This window comes from Pelodiscus sinensis, chromosome 5, assembly GCF_049634645.1.
Source record: "Pelodiscus sinensis isolate JC-2024 chromosome 5, ASM4963464v1, whole genome shotgun sequence".
In the NCBI taxonomy this organism is placed as follows: Eukaryota; Metazoa; Chordata; order Testudines; family Trionychidae; genus Pelodiscus; species Pelodiscus sinensis.
Window position 1 is genome coordinate 30,080,797 of NC_134715.1, and position 13,239 is coordinate 30,094,035.

Sequence of the window (13,239 nt, forward strand, 5' to 3'; positions counted from 1 at the left end):
GAAGTCGGTAAGGTCATACGGGAGCCGCTCAGACCGTTACCCCGGAAGGTGTGGGACACCGTGGCCAAGGAAATTCGGCGGATGCGGCAATGGGGTGTGATAGAGGAGTCGGACAGCGAATGGCGAAGCCCAATTGTCCTGGTCCCGAAACCAGATGGGTCGACACGGTTCTGTATTGACTTTAGAAAGGTCAACTCTATATCCCGCTTCGACGCCTATCCCATGCCCCGGGTGGACGAGCTCTTGGAGCGGCTAGGACAAGCCGCCTACATATCCACCTTGGACCTCTCGAAGGGGTACTGGCAGATCTCGCTAGACCCCGAAGCCAGAAAGAAGACAGCCTTTTCGACCCCCGTGGGGCTATTCCACTTCATCACTATGCTTTTTGGCCTACATGGGGCAGCCGCCACCTTCCAGAGGGTGATGGACCGTATACTGACCCCCCACCATGGGTACTCCGCAGCCTACATAGACGACATTGTCGTCTACAGCCAGACCTGGGAGGAACACCTGGGACACTTGGAGGAAATACTCGCTACCCTCGGCAAGGCCGGCCTCACGGCCAACCCGAAAAAGTGCCACTTCGCACAACGCGAAGCATCTTACCTGGGGTACACAGTTGGGAGGGGGAAACTGAAACTGATGTACAGCAAGGTCCAGGCAGCCCCAGGAGGAGCCGTCGCCGCAGACCCGGCAGACAAGCAGAGACACCCCCCTCCCCCAATGGAGGGTGGACGGACGGAGGCCGGAACCGCCAGGATGGCAGCCGGACGGGGCCGACGCGCCGGGCGAGGTAAGCACCGCTGACAGTTACGCCGGCGGGGCGGACGGGAACGGGGTGTGGAAGGAGCCCGGGGCAGGGTCCTTCTGGAGCTCGTGGACAGGTGCGTTACGGGGATAGTCCCCACCTGTTGTGGGAGGAACGTTCCCGTTGTTCCCCCACTTAGGGCCCCGGGCTGGGACCCGGTGGAGAGGGTGGGCCCTGGTCCCCCACACCCCACCTCTCTGTGCCCAGCCTCAACCCGACTGCACGCCCCGTCAGGAGCATCCGCAGCGCGGCGTACGACGGGCAACTGAAACTGCGCAATAAGACGCTAAAATCCCTTCTTCCCCGCTCCCGGCGAGGACCTTGTCCCCGGATAGGCCGCCGGGCACCCCCTTTCCCCCGACCCTTATTCCATGTTTAGACTAGGACCCAGGGACCTCCCAACAGGGGCCCAGGCAACGAGTTCGCTGATCCCCGGCCCGGCCGCCGGGTGATCGCACTCTGACCTCGGGATATAAACCGGGAATCCTAGACGGCGGGTCTGCTGAACCCTCCTACCCCGCTGGGAGGGGGCGCTCACACCCATGAGAAGCCGTCACACTTACTCTTGCCGACTGCACCCCTTTAACAATGAAAGGAGGATGTACACACTGATTGCTCTGCCTGGTAACAATTATTTACTCTGGGCTTGATAGTAAATAAAAGAAATTTTATTAAGTACAAAGATCAGGACTTAAGTGGTTGCAAGTGAAAACAGGCACAGTAAAGTAAATTACAAATTTACAATAACAGAAAATGCGTAGCTAGTTCTAACACCCTAAACTTATAGCAAAACTGTTACCCTAAAACTGTTCTTATTTCAGCTAAACCTCCAACTCACAGAAGCTTTTTTTTCCCTACGGTGTTTGGTTATCCTCCTGAATGTGTGTCCTGCCAGCCTAAAACAAAGAGCCTGAAAACTATGCATCTTAAATAGATTTCCTTTTGGGAGGGAATTCTGTTTCTACCTTCCCCCTTTCCATGGAAAATTACCTGGTCAGACCCTATAAAGCATTCCATACTCCATATTTCTAACTTTACATACAAGAGTGATAAATTCACCAAAATAAGATATTTTGTATCATTAAAATTGATAGGTTACACGAGGTATTTTGTCCAAAGCATCTTGGCGCTATCATAGTGCTCATTTATTAAGGTTACTCTTCTGGGGTGGAGGAATTTTGTAATTCTCTCAGTGAGCTGTTTGTGTCACTTGTGTTCTCATGCAGAGCTCTACCTCTCCCTTCTACAAGTTCCCTGCCAATGGAGTTATCCAACAGCACCTAGATTCCCCAGGGCTGCGTACTTCCTTGCCCTAGACTCATAACACACACCCCTATTCATTTACAGAACACATCTGAGAAGACCAGCTTAATCAAAACTCCCAAGCTGAACCCTTATACATCCCAGGATTCAGTAGGCTGGGTCAAGCATCACTTTCAACCTTTCACCCTTACTTGCCCTTGGGCTCATTAGGTTGGGTCAAATGGCACTTTCAAGTGGCCACCCTCATATGCCATGGGCATTGAACCAGACTAGAATATGCCTGAGCAGTCTGGGTTGAGCAGTGCTTTCAAGCTGCCACCCTCCTTTGCCACGGGGTAAGCATAGACCTATTCCCATTTTCACACTACAACTGCTCTGTTTATAACCCACTTGTTGAGCAAACCCCACAGGATTTTTGGGCACTACAGGGATGTTTATCATAGGTACGAAGAGCATTGTTGTAGACCAAATGGGGAAGCCAAAAAAAAAAAAATCATACCAAGGAGGAACAGAGAAAGTAGCTAATTAACTGTGACTATTATTTATTGTCAGGAATTAACTATACAAGAAGAGCCAAAATAGTTATAATATTAAATTATAATATAATATTAAATCTGGCTTCAATTGGATTACAAAAGTCAGATTTAGAGAACTATGGGTGACCCCAGCTGCCGTGGCTTCCCAAAAGGGGCTCTTGTACATTTCAAAGGAGGAATGCGAAAGTGCCTATCGACTAGTTGACTAGTCGATGGAAATTTAGTCAACTAGTCGACTAGTCAATTAACTGCATTTTAACATCCTTAGTCTGGAGAGCTGGAGAGAGGCAGAGCCCCCAACATGCTCACTCAGGAGAATATGAATTCTCAATAGACATGATGCATGGATCTAGGCATCAGAGAAAATAAACCTTACTTGAGCGTGGGTACATTTTTTTTGTAGGGAAACCACAGTGGTTGCAGGAAGAACACTAGATTTATTTATGGGGAAACTGATGGTTTAAGGGACTATCCCAAAGTTGTTTTGTTCACACTAGAGACATGAAATGATCATTCCTGGCTATGTTCCAGGCAGAGTTCCTTCAAGAGAGCTCATGATGCAATTAGGCAGCTTCCGTACTTTGAATACCAATAAAGAATTTATTACTAGAATGATCTGATAATTATAGTGGGGTGTGGGCAAGCTTGGGTTCATTAACATCCGCAACAGAGATTTCCCATCTATGATGCAAATGAGGTTATGGAAATTGCCTTAATCTTTTTACCCTCTCCTAGACGGATTTAGGTGTCTCATTGGCTCCTCATTGCCTGGAAACATGGATGGGTGTAGACACTACCTGTCATAGCCATGGCAATTCTGTGGGTTTTCGAAGAGTTGAACAGTTATATAAGTACTGTCATCTTCAGCATTTTGGGGTATGCTAAGATAATTTTTGGACCTTTTCCACAATTATAACCAATTTCTGGCTATGGTTATCACTTAAAATATACAGGCAGCCTAAAGTTTTAGGGAGCAGTCCAGAAGATGGTTTTGAGAGACACTGCAGGATTGACAAGAGCTGATGAGAAATATTTCATCAATACATTTTTGTCTGAAAATACTGATTCAATTTAACCAAAACTGTTCTGGGAAATGATTGGTTTTGATTCATTTCCTACTTTGAAAAATGCTGTCCAAAATTGTTAAGCCATACTATCTTGAAATTTGTAAAAGACAAAAAGACATTTTCTGATTGTGTCAAACAATAGTTAATTTATAAATTTAAGTTAATTTATAATAAATGTGTAAAAATGTAAAAGAGGGGGTTACAATAATAATTATTGAAACAAAACGTTTAGACAGATGCTCTGAATTTGTGGTATTTTTTTCCTTACAAACTTTTTAGAGATCGTCTTTTTGTCTATTTTGAACTCTTGAAAATTGATGTGGGGATAGGAAAAGCGGGTACCTATCCATTTCTACTAATGACACATAAAGAATGCTGAGGAATGTGTATGGGTGGGACCAAATTTTGGTTCCCCCACATTCTGCCTGCTATAGAAGTGGAGCCCAAAGGAATATGACTTTCAATCTTAGCAATAGATATGTATCAATTTGCATATTTAAGGCAACTATCATGAGAGCAATGGCTAATGACATTCTTTCAAAATGAAACCTGAAATTCTCCCCATTTCAGGGTTGCTGGCCTCTGTAAGGGGCGACTAGGCCCAGGCGACCTGTGGTGAGCTAATTTAGGGGGAACAAGTCTGTCTAGGCAGTTAATTGGATAACACAAGCACCTGGGCTTGATAAAAAGGTTCCTAAGTTAGTGTCACTTCAGAAAACACAGGCTTCAAGGAGAAGGAGGGCTGTACAATATTTGAGCCCAAGGGAGAGATTACAGTCCAGAGAGGCCAGAACTGAGAACTTCAGGCCTCAAAAAGGAGGACATGCAACCCCTGCGAGTGAAGGGGAGAAACTTTAGTTCAAGATTACTTTCCGATTTAATGAAGTAGATACCTGGCATGGGAATTTTGTCTTCCATCTTTCGAGCTGCGTGGCATTCTTAAGAGGCCCAGAGAGAAGAGAAACCGAGGCAGGAAGTGACTGCAGCAGTGGAGGCCATGCAGTCCTTCACAGTGCCCAAAACCCAGGCAGGGAAACAACGGACTCATGCGAGCCTCCTCCAGCTAAAATACCTTCACAATTTTTCAGTTTGGACCTCTTTGAACACGAGACCTTTCTCTCATTTGGGACCAGCATGGTTGTGACACCATCCCTTTCCCCATGACTGCCTGGTTGCCCATCTCTCAGGGTATGTCTACACTACCCTCCTAGTTCGAACTAGCGGGGTAATGTATGCATACCGCACTTGCTAATGAAGCCCGGGAAATTCAAATCCCGGGCTTCATTAGCAAGTGCGGTATGCATACATTACCCTGCTAGTTCGAACTAGGAGGGTAGTGTAGACATACCCTCAGAGATCATGGGCCATTAGTCTCTAGTCCCTCAACACTTCAGAAGGCTTACTTGTTTCCTTGCAGTGATCTCACTTTCAAGTACCTACCACACTCCATTGTGAAGTCCATCAGATGTTTCACTGGGACACAATCCACAAAGCATTGGAACTAGATGATTGACAACAAAAGCCCTAAACAGAGAGGCTATTAGAGTTAGCAACCTCAGTGCTGAGGTCACTGAAGGTGAAGAAGAGGAGGAGGAATGGAAATGGATTAAACAATAAAGGGGGAGAATTACAGAGGCAAGGTTCTATTCAACTGTGAATTAACCTTCACCATGGAAAATTGGTTAAAGGTCATTTTATTAGAGGGGAGAAAAGATACATCAAGAAGATAGTGTAATCTTTACAGCAATGATCCTGTTAATTATTATCTCCATGCCAGTTGATCACCCTTGTAATTTGCTGCTAATATTTCAAATCTCTGTCTCCTTTTGCTCCACCATTCTCTATATAGCGTCACTGGTGCAACTAGGGCTGCAATGAGGCCAATTCCTTTTTTTAATTGTCTAGTATACTAAACATCCAATAAAAATAGCTGCCAAATTTAAAATGCTTATATAAGAAAATAGCTTGCCCTATAAGCAATTCTGTTGTTCTTTAGTATATATGTAGCAATTGAAAATGGTCAGATGCTAACTACCAAACCAATTAATTAGAAGGGACACACAATTTGAACAGAACAATGAAATTCTTTTTTCTGAAGCACTGATATGAAAGCTATCATTTCACAAGGGAACAGTGAGAAATACAGCATGTATTACAATATTCCAAAGTGAACTGCACTGTAAAATACTACTTTGTTTTGTGGGTGGAACAATAACAATAACAATAAATAATATTAAGATATAAGCAATGTCTTTCTATGCGGGTACTACTTGTATTGCAATACCACTCAAATAACTTAATCAAAATCAGGGGCCTACTGCAATAGGTGCTGTACAAACATGTAACAAAAGACAGTCCCCGCCCTAAAGACCTTACTATTGGAATTAAGAGACATGCGGGTTTAAAAAAAATAGATACAATGAAGGAAGGAGGTCAATGTTTAACGGGGACATATAATTAAACTAACTAGCGACTAGTGGAGCCACATTCCCTTCACTTGTAGCATGTTCTAAGGCTCCTTGCTTTGGGGTGGCAACTCTCCCTAAAGCCTTTTAGGGAGGCAAAGATTCCCCAGAAATCACTGCAAGACCATTATAAATTCAGTAACAATCAGTTTTATCAGAAGTAGTCACCTTCATTAGCAAAAACACAGCCCAGATGCCTCCCCCCTTTGAATATCAGTCACTAATCATAGTATCTTTTTTCTTTTGGGCTCTGGCTCATTCTTGCATGCAGTTTGATGTAAGCCTTCTACTGGTTTTGCTAAAAAGGTCCAGGCCTGCGCCCAGCCCTGAGCTCCAATTCAGCCTGCTCTGCCCTTGCAGCCTAAGTAGTTACTTTTTCAATTAAGTCCTCCTCCAAGCAGAAGTCAGATGGCAGCAGGGGTGGGATTTCCTGTCAGCTCTCTAGGCAACTAGGCTTCTGGGGACAGAGCAGAAAGCTGGCCCTTTGATAGTGGATAGGGTGATCCACATTAGCTATATGCACAATTAAATGATTTTAAATGATAAAAATATAACATTTAAGTAAAACAGAGCTTAAAATCACCTGTCTATGGAGCACTCCTGTATCTCTGAGGCCAACTGAAGTCCAGGGTTTACATAGATATAGGGTAAATACACTCAGAGTGTGACACAGTAAAACCATTCTTGTGCTAAAATTCACATTAATTTGGATGCATTTGGACCATCCCCTTTAGAATCTTCTTTCTTCAGCATAATGAATGTGAATAACTGGGTTTTGGTGGCTCTTTTATAACCTTTTACACTAAGCACAACATAGAGAACATAGAAAAAGAGCTAGTAAGTTAAGTAGCCCAGCAGCTTAAAAGAAAAAAGTCTTATGAACACAAAGGCCAATAAGTGCATAAGCGAAACAAAAAGGATTTTTACTGTCCATTAGAGCTTATATATATCATGTGTTTGCCTGCATGCATTTGTTACAAAAGTGGCATGAGCCTGTGATCATATGAATGTAGCAAACAATCTTGCACATGTTCAAGTCCCAGTCTAACTCACAATAAAATCAACAGACTCTCATAGGAATAGCAGGAAGGCACAATACTTTCCCTCAGAGATTCTTCAAAGTACTGAACAGAATTATGAGAATGAGGCAAAGAGAAGTTGAATGGCTTATCCAAGATCATGTAAGAGAGTTGAGAACAGAATTCAAACTTCCTAAGTTTTAGACAGTTGCTTAAGCCACAAGATCGGCCAGTACTTTGCAACCGCAGAGTTTTCCCAAAGGTACTTACTGTGGTTTTCATTAAATTGCACTGTAAATAATGTCTGTAAAGGATCAAGTGCAAATGGCTTTGTAGTCTTACCCTTGAGGTCATTCAGACAGAACTTTGCCAACAATTAGTATGAGATAGCACAGCTCTTTCCCTATACTTACAATGGAGAGTTATCTGTGGTGCCTCAGACATAGTACTGAGCAGCATTTGTGATAAATACAGACTATTTAAAATGGTCTCCAGTGAATCTGGAGACTTTTATTTTTATGTAAACTTTTATTTTTATATGAACTTGTATATAGAAATCAGGGTGGCTATCATTACGAACAGGTTTTCAGACACAAAGGACCAGACCCCGTCAGGTGTACCTAAGATGCTCTTTCTAAGCCAAAGATGGGGAGGTTGCATTGGGGTTTCTTGATGATTTCCATCAACTCCCATCCTGAAAGCAGCAAGAAGACACTTTATGGTTACCATCATTTGGTCCCTGGCACACAGTATTGTACCATGCAAGCAAAGTACTAACAAACTTCAACAGGACTTTATTTACCAAAAGTGAAACCTCTTTACAAAGCTGCTGCACCCCTTTGTAGCTCTCACTCAGACCTAGCTAATCTTCTCCCCTCTCCTTCCTGTTTCCTGTGCTTCCAGACTCCCAACAGGCAGTGCTCCCAGTCCTAATAATTACAAGCAGCACCTAAAACACCACACACAGTTATCTCTGGGCATATCCCCTGATTGGCCCTTGCATTAGCCAGGCTGGAAGCAGGTGGAAACAGAGCCGGCCCGAGCAATTCTTGCACCCTAGGCCCCGGGCGCACAGCGCATGCGCGGCCCTGCCCCCGGGTGCGTGGCTCATTCTTGCGCCTCGGGCCCTGGGCGCACGGTGCATACGCGGCCCCGTCCAGCCTGGCAGCACCACGTGGCGCCCCTTACAATCAGGCGCCCCTGGCTTTTGCCTGGTCAGCCCATAGCTTGGGCCAGCTCTGGGTGGAAAGTGCTTGTTATGTTGGCTTTACATATACCCAGTGATTCCCTTCTGCGTGCAGAATCTCATATTGGCCATTTCAGTCTCCCTGTTGTTCCTTTTGTGCCACTGAAGTGAAATAAATCAAATGAGGGAGAGAGCAGGATCTGCCCTATTGCATTTACTTCAAACTATGCCCCTGTTTCCATATGAGCATTTTCACATGTCAGCGCTGGAGTCAAACTTTTGTTTTTTTAACCATAATCAAATTGGTGCAATGTAGATGCCTATTTGATAAAATCTTGATTCTGTTGGATTTTATGGCAAGTATGACTTTTATAGACTGGCCATGCAAAAATAGCTTACACTACTTTGAAGGATGGCAATTAATTCTGGGAAAGAGATTTAATACCCTCATAAATAAAAAGCTGAGTGAGTAGGGAAAATTCCATTTAAAAATTACAATGAACACTATGTAAAGAGTTGGTGTCCTCTGTTTCCCAACCGAAAAGCATCACAAGCCAGCATCACAATTGGTACCAACTGGCCATCTGGTAAGTAGCGTCAGCACAGATCCCATGTAGTAAGGGTTCATTTCACCCTGTTCAGAAGAATATCAATACATGACTCACAGCACAATAGAAGCCCATGGCAATGGGACCAATTTCACACTTTGGGCCAGATTGGGCCAACAAGCCATACACTTCAGAGGAATCAGGCTTATCCAGTAGGTATTGTAGGCAATGTCTTCTGGGATTTCTCATGAGTACTGCTCCTGGGCTCCCCTTTGTAGCTACCCTGCTCCACTGATGGTCCTCCAACCCCTTCTTTCTTGAGAAGCTAATAGATGTGAGAAAACTAGCTCTGGATAGTTCTTGTGCTCAAAAACAAAGAAGTACTGCAGTTTTGGCTAATCCCCACTGAGAGAATACAAAAGGGGTAAGACCCATTTTTGCACTTTCCATTCTTGTGTCCTGATCTCAGCCATAATCTCAGTCTTAAGTGAACAGGGAAACTGACCCACTCTTGCTCCCCTAGACATGCCCAACAGCTCAAGGATGAGACACACTGGCATAAAAGCAGGGAGAAGCTTGCAATGTCATTGCCAAGACTGTACCTCATAGATGGAAACAGACTTCAGTAGGCCTTGGATCAGGCCCAAGGAAACAGCTTCAGCATTTGGCACAGATTTAGTTACATCAGATATTTACATAATAAGAATGACTTAATGAAACCTTTAAATGGAAAGTTTTTTGTAAACATTGGCTGCACAGAGTCAAGGCAGAACCCAAAAACAAAGGACGTGGAAATGCTGAAACAGGGAGAAGGGAGATTTTACTACAGAGTTGGATTGCTGATTCGGGAAGCAGGAGACTCTGGAGAATTTGGAATGTAAATCCTGTAGCAGTGCCTACTAGGAAAAGGGAAGAGCAGATTTGTGCTACCCCCAGGACTTGTTAGGGACAGTCTAGCCCCCAGAAGATTCCCTTTCCCTGTTTTACATATTTAAGATCACTGAGGTGAATAAAGGCTGTTGGTTCATAAAGGACTGTGTGCCCTATTGGAGCTTGCATATTGGACTTAATTAAAGTGACCCCTGCCCAGGCACAAGGGTGCAGTTGTAAAAATATGGTAAGGGTATAGCAGAGGCACAGTGCCTACATAGAAACACTCCGGAGCATTGTGCCTGAAAAAGGCCAATGCCTCTAGGAATGCAGCCACTGCTGGACCCTTTAATAGCAGGCTGCTTGTGTTCCCAGACAATTCATCTCAGTTCCACTGTGAGATGTCCTTCCTCAGTCCTTGTACTCAGGAAACTCCCCACACTTTTCTACTTTATTCTCTATAAGAGATGTCGGTAGGCCCTTTAAACATATCCCTTGGGTTTTCGAACAACATAAAGACAGCACACACGGGATGATGAGACAGGAACTCCTGAATTCTTATCCCAGCTCTGATACAGTGTGGCCTGGGGCATTTCACAGTGTCAATTTCTCCATCTTTAAAATGGGGATTGCATGTCCATATTTCACAGTGGTGTTATGGGGGTTAATTATGTTATGCATCCCAGTGCTTTGAGAGTACAGTGCGCTGTAAATCCTGACTATCATTATACAGATTTGGGTTCATTGTCTATATTATACATCACGCAGGCCCTGTTTTTTCAGTAGCCCCATTCCTTTATTCTAGATCCCAGCTGCTTTTTCTTACCATTGGTGCTTTTCTCATCTCTTATTTAGCACCTGTCAAGTAAGGATTTCTCTAGGATAGTGTTCACTTTCCTTCTAAGAATTTCCTAAAGAATTTACCTCTTAACTTACTTTGTGCTCATTGCTAACTAAGCAAACCTTTTGATTCTTAGTTATATTGTTTTTAACTATCAAACCATCACCTTCATTCACCTTCTCAGCACTTTCCAGATTATCATCTATTTTCCCCCTCATTTAAGAACTGAAGACTCAAAAACTGTTTTGACACTATTATAATCAGCAGACTATGCATTTCCAAACCCTCTTTCAAGGCTCTCCATAACTGTGGAGAAAAGAAAAAAAATGTCATTTCTGCAACTCATTTAGAACATTTACTTTCAAGAAAATAATTTTGATTAGTTGGTTTGGTGCTATTGTGGATACATAGCTCCCTTAACTTTAAAAGAAAATTAGCTGCTTTTCCTGACATCAAAATTAACCTATTTCTTATTCCAAATGGAAACATGCCAAATATTTGTTCTATTGTCATATAAAAATGTTAGTTGCTTTTTCTGGAGAGTGGGAGGTAGAACGGGAGCATCAAATTTTGAGTCCAGGAGAGCTTCCAACATTAAAGAAAGAAGCAGTATTCTAAGGCTAACCTTAGTAATTTCTTAAAATTTGGTAAAAGCAAGTTCGTGCTTGGACATGGATTCAAACTTTTAGTAAGAATATAATAATAGCCATACTGAGTCAGATCAATGGTCCATCTAGTCTACTATCCTTCTTCTGACATACATCTACACTGCAACACAATTTCAAAATAACTTAGTCCAACTGTACACAGCAGCCAGTTATTTTGGAATAGTGTCAAAATACTGTCAAACTGGAGGACTTCTTACTCCAACTCCTGTAAGGGTACATCTACACTGCAAAGTTAATTCAAAATAACAGCCGTTATTTCAAATTAACTTTAATAGCATCTATACATGCAAACAGCTATTTCGAAATTAATTTGAAATAGTGGAGCGCTTAATTTGAATTTGGTAAACCTCAAATGCCAAATTCAAAATAGCTATTTCAAATTAAGTGTAGACTTAATTCGAAATAGGGGGCCTCCAGTCCTTCCCAGGGAGCCCTGGTGGCCACTCTGGGCACAACCAGGAAAACTTACTCTCCTCTACCCCAGCCCTGGAGCCATTAAAGGGGTAGACCCTGGCCACAGTGTCTGTGCCAGCTCCAAGCCTGCCAGCCCAGAGCCAGTAGTGGTGACCAGGGCCCCAACCTAGTGGCCCCAGAACATGAGCCAGCAAACCACTGGCAGCCAGCCCTCCACTGCTCCTCAGGAGCAGTCTGCCAGCTCCCAGGATCCTGACAGGGGCTGGAGAAGGCAGGTACCGTCCTGGTCCAGGGTGGAGATCATGGACCTTATTCAGGTTTGGGGGGGATGCCCCCAATGTCCATCATCTCTGCACTAGATGGAGGAATGCGGTCCATCTATTGCAGGATAGCTACCAGCCTGGCCACCAGGAGCAGGTTTGCATGAAACTCAAGTTGGTCTGGTGAGACCCCCCCAAACCGGAGCCCTGAGCTTCCCCTCCCCTTTCTTCTCCTTGCTTCCCCCTTCCAGCTCTTTCCTCCTAGGTTTTGCCCTCCCCTTTCCCACCTCCTTTTCCCAGTCTCCCCACAGGTTCATCCCCCTCCCCCAGTTTTGTTCAATAAACCCAGTTTCTATTTTTGAACATACGTGTCTTTTATTTGACATCAGGAAGGAGGGTTACGGAGGGGTAAGTGGAAGGACGTGAGGGAGGAATGGGGCATGAGCCCCCAGTGGGGAGGACTGGGGAGGCTCTGAGGGCTCCTCACAGGCTGACCCTGGGGCGTTGGCCCAAAACTTTTATGGCTGAGAGACTGGAGCTGGAATCCTGCAAAGGGCAAATAGTGCAGCACTGAAGCTGCTTGAAGTAGACCTGAGCAGGGTATTGGGACCCAGGAGTGGGGCCACCCTTCCACAGTGGTTAAACACTGGGATAAATTGCCTAGTGAAGTTATGGAATCTCCATCTCTGGAGATATATAAGAACAGGTGGGACAGACATCTATCAGGAATGATCTGATGGTGCACAGTGCTCCTGTAAGGGCAGGGGATTGTACTCAATGACATCTCAAGGTCCCTTCCAGTTCTAGTATTCTATGATTCTATGATCATCCATTCCCAGTTTTTGGCAGCCAGAGGGTAGAGACACTCAGCACTTGAGATTGAATCTCTGACCATGTTGGCAAATATTCATTGACTAACCTAACCTCCATACACTCATCTAATAATTTTTGAAGGTTTTGGTCTTCACAGCATCTCCTGGCAATGAGTTCCACAGGCTAACTGTGCAATGTGTAAAGTAGCACTTCCTTTTCTTTTAAAAAAAATCTGCTTATTAATTCAATTGATTGACCCTTGGTTCTTGTGTTACGAGAAGGCATACATTCACTTACTCAGTTTCTCAATGCCATTCATGATTGTACCTTTAGGTTCCTGACAGTAGCACAAATGTCTCTATCATATTCCACCCCTCTGCTATCAAATCCCCTATTTTCCAAAGGTCAGTAGTGTAGTTTAGTTTGGGTATTTGGGGTTTTTTAGTCTGGGTCCATCTCTTATTCATTAAAAGGTTAATGA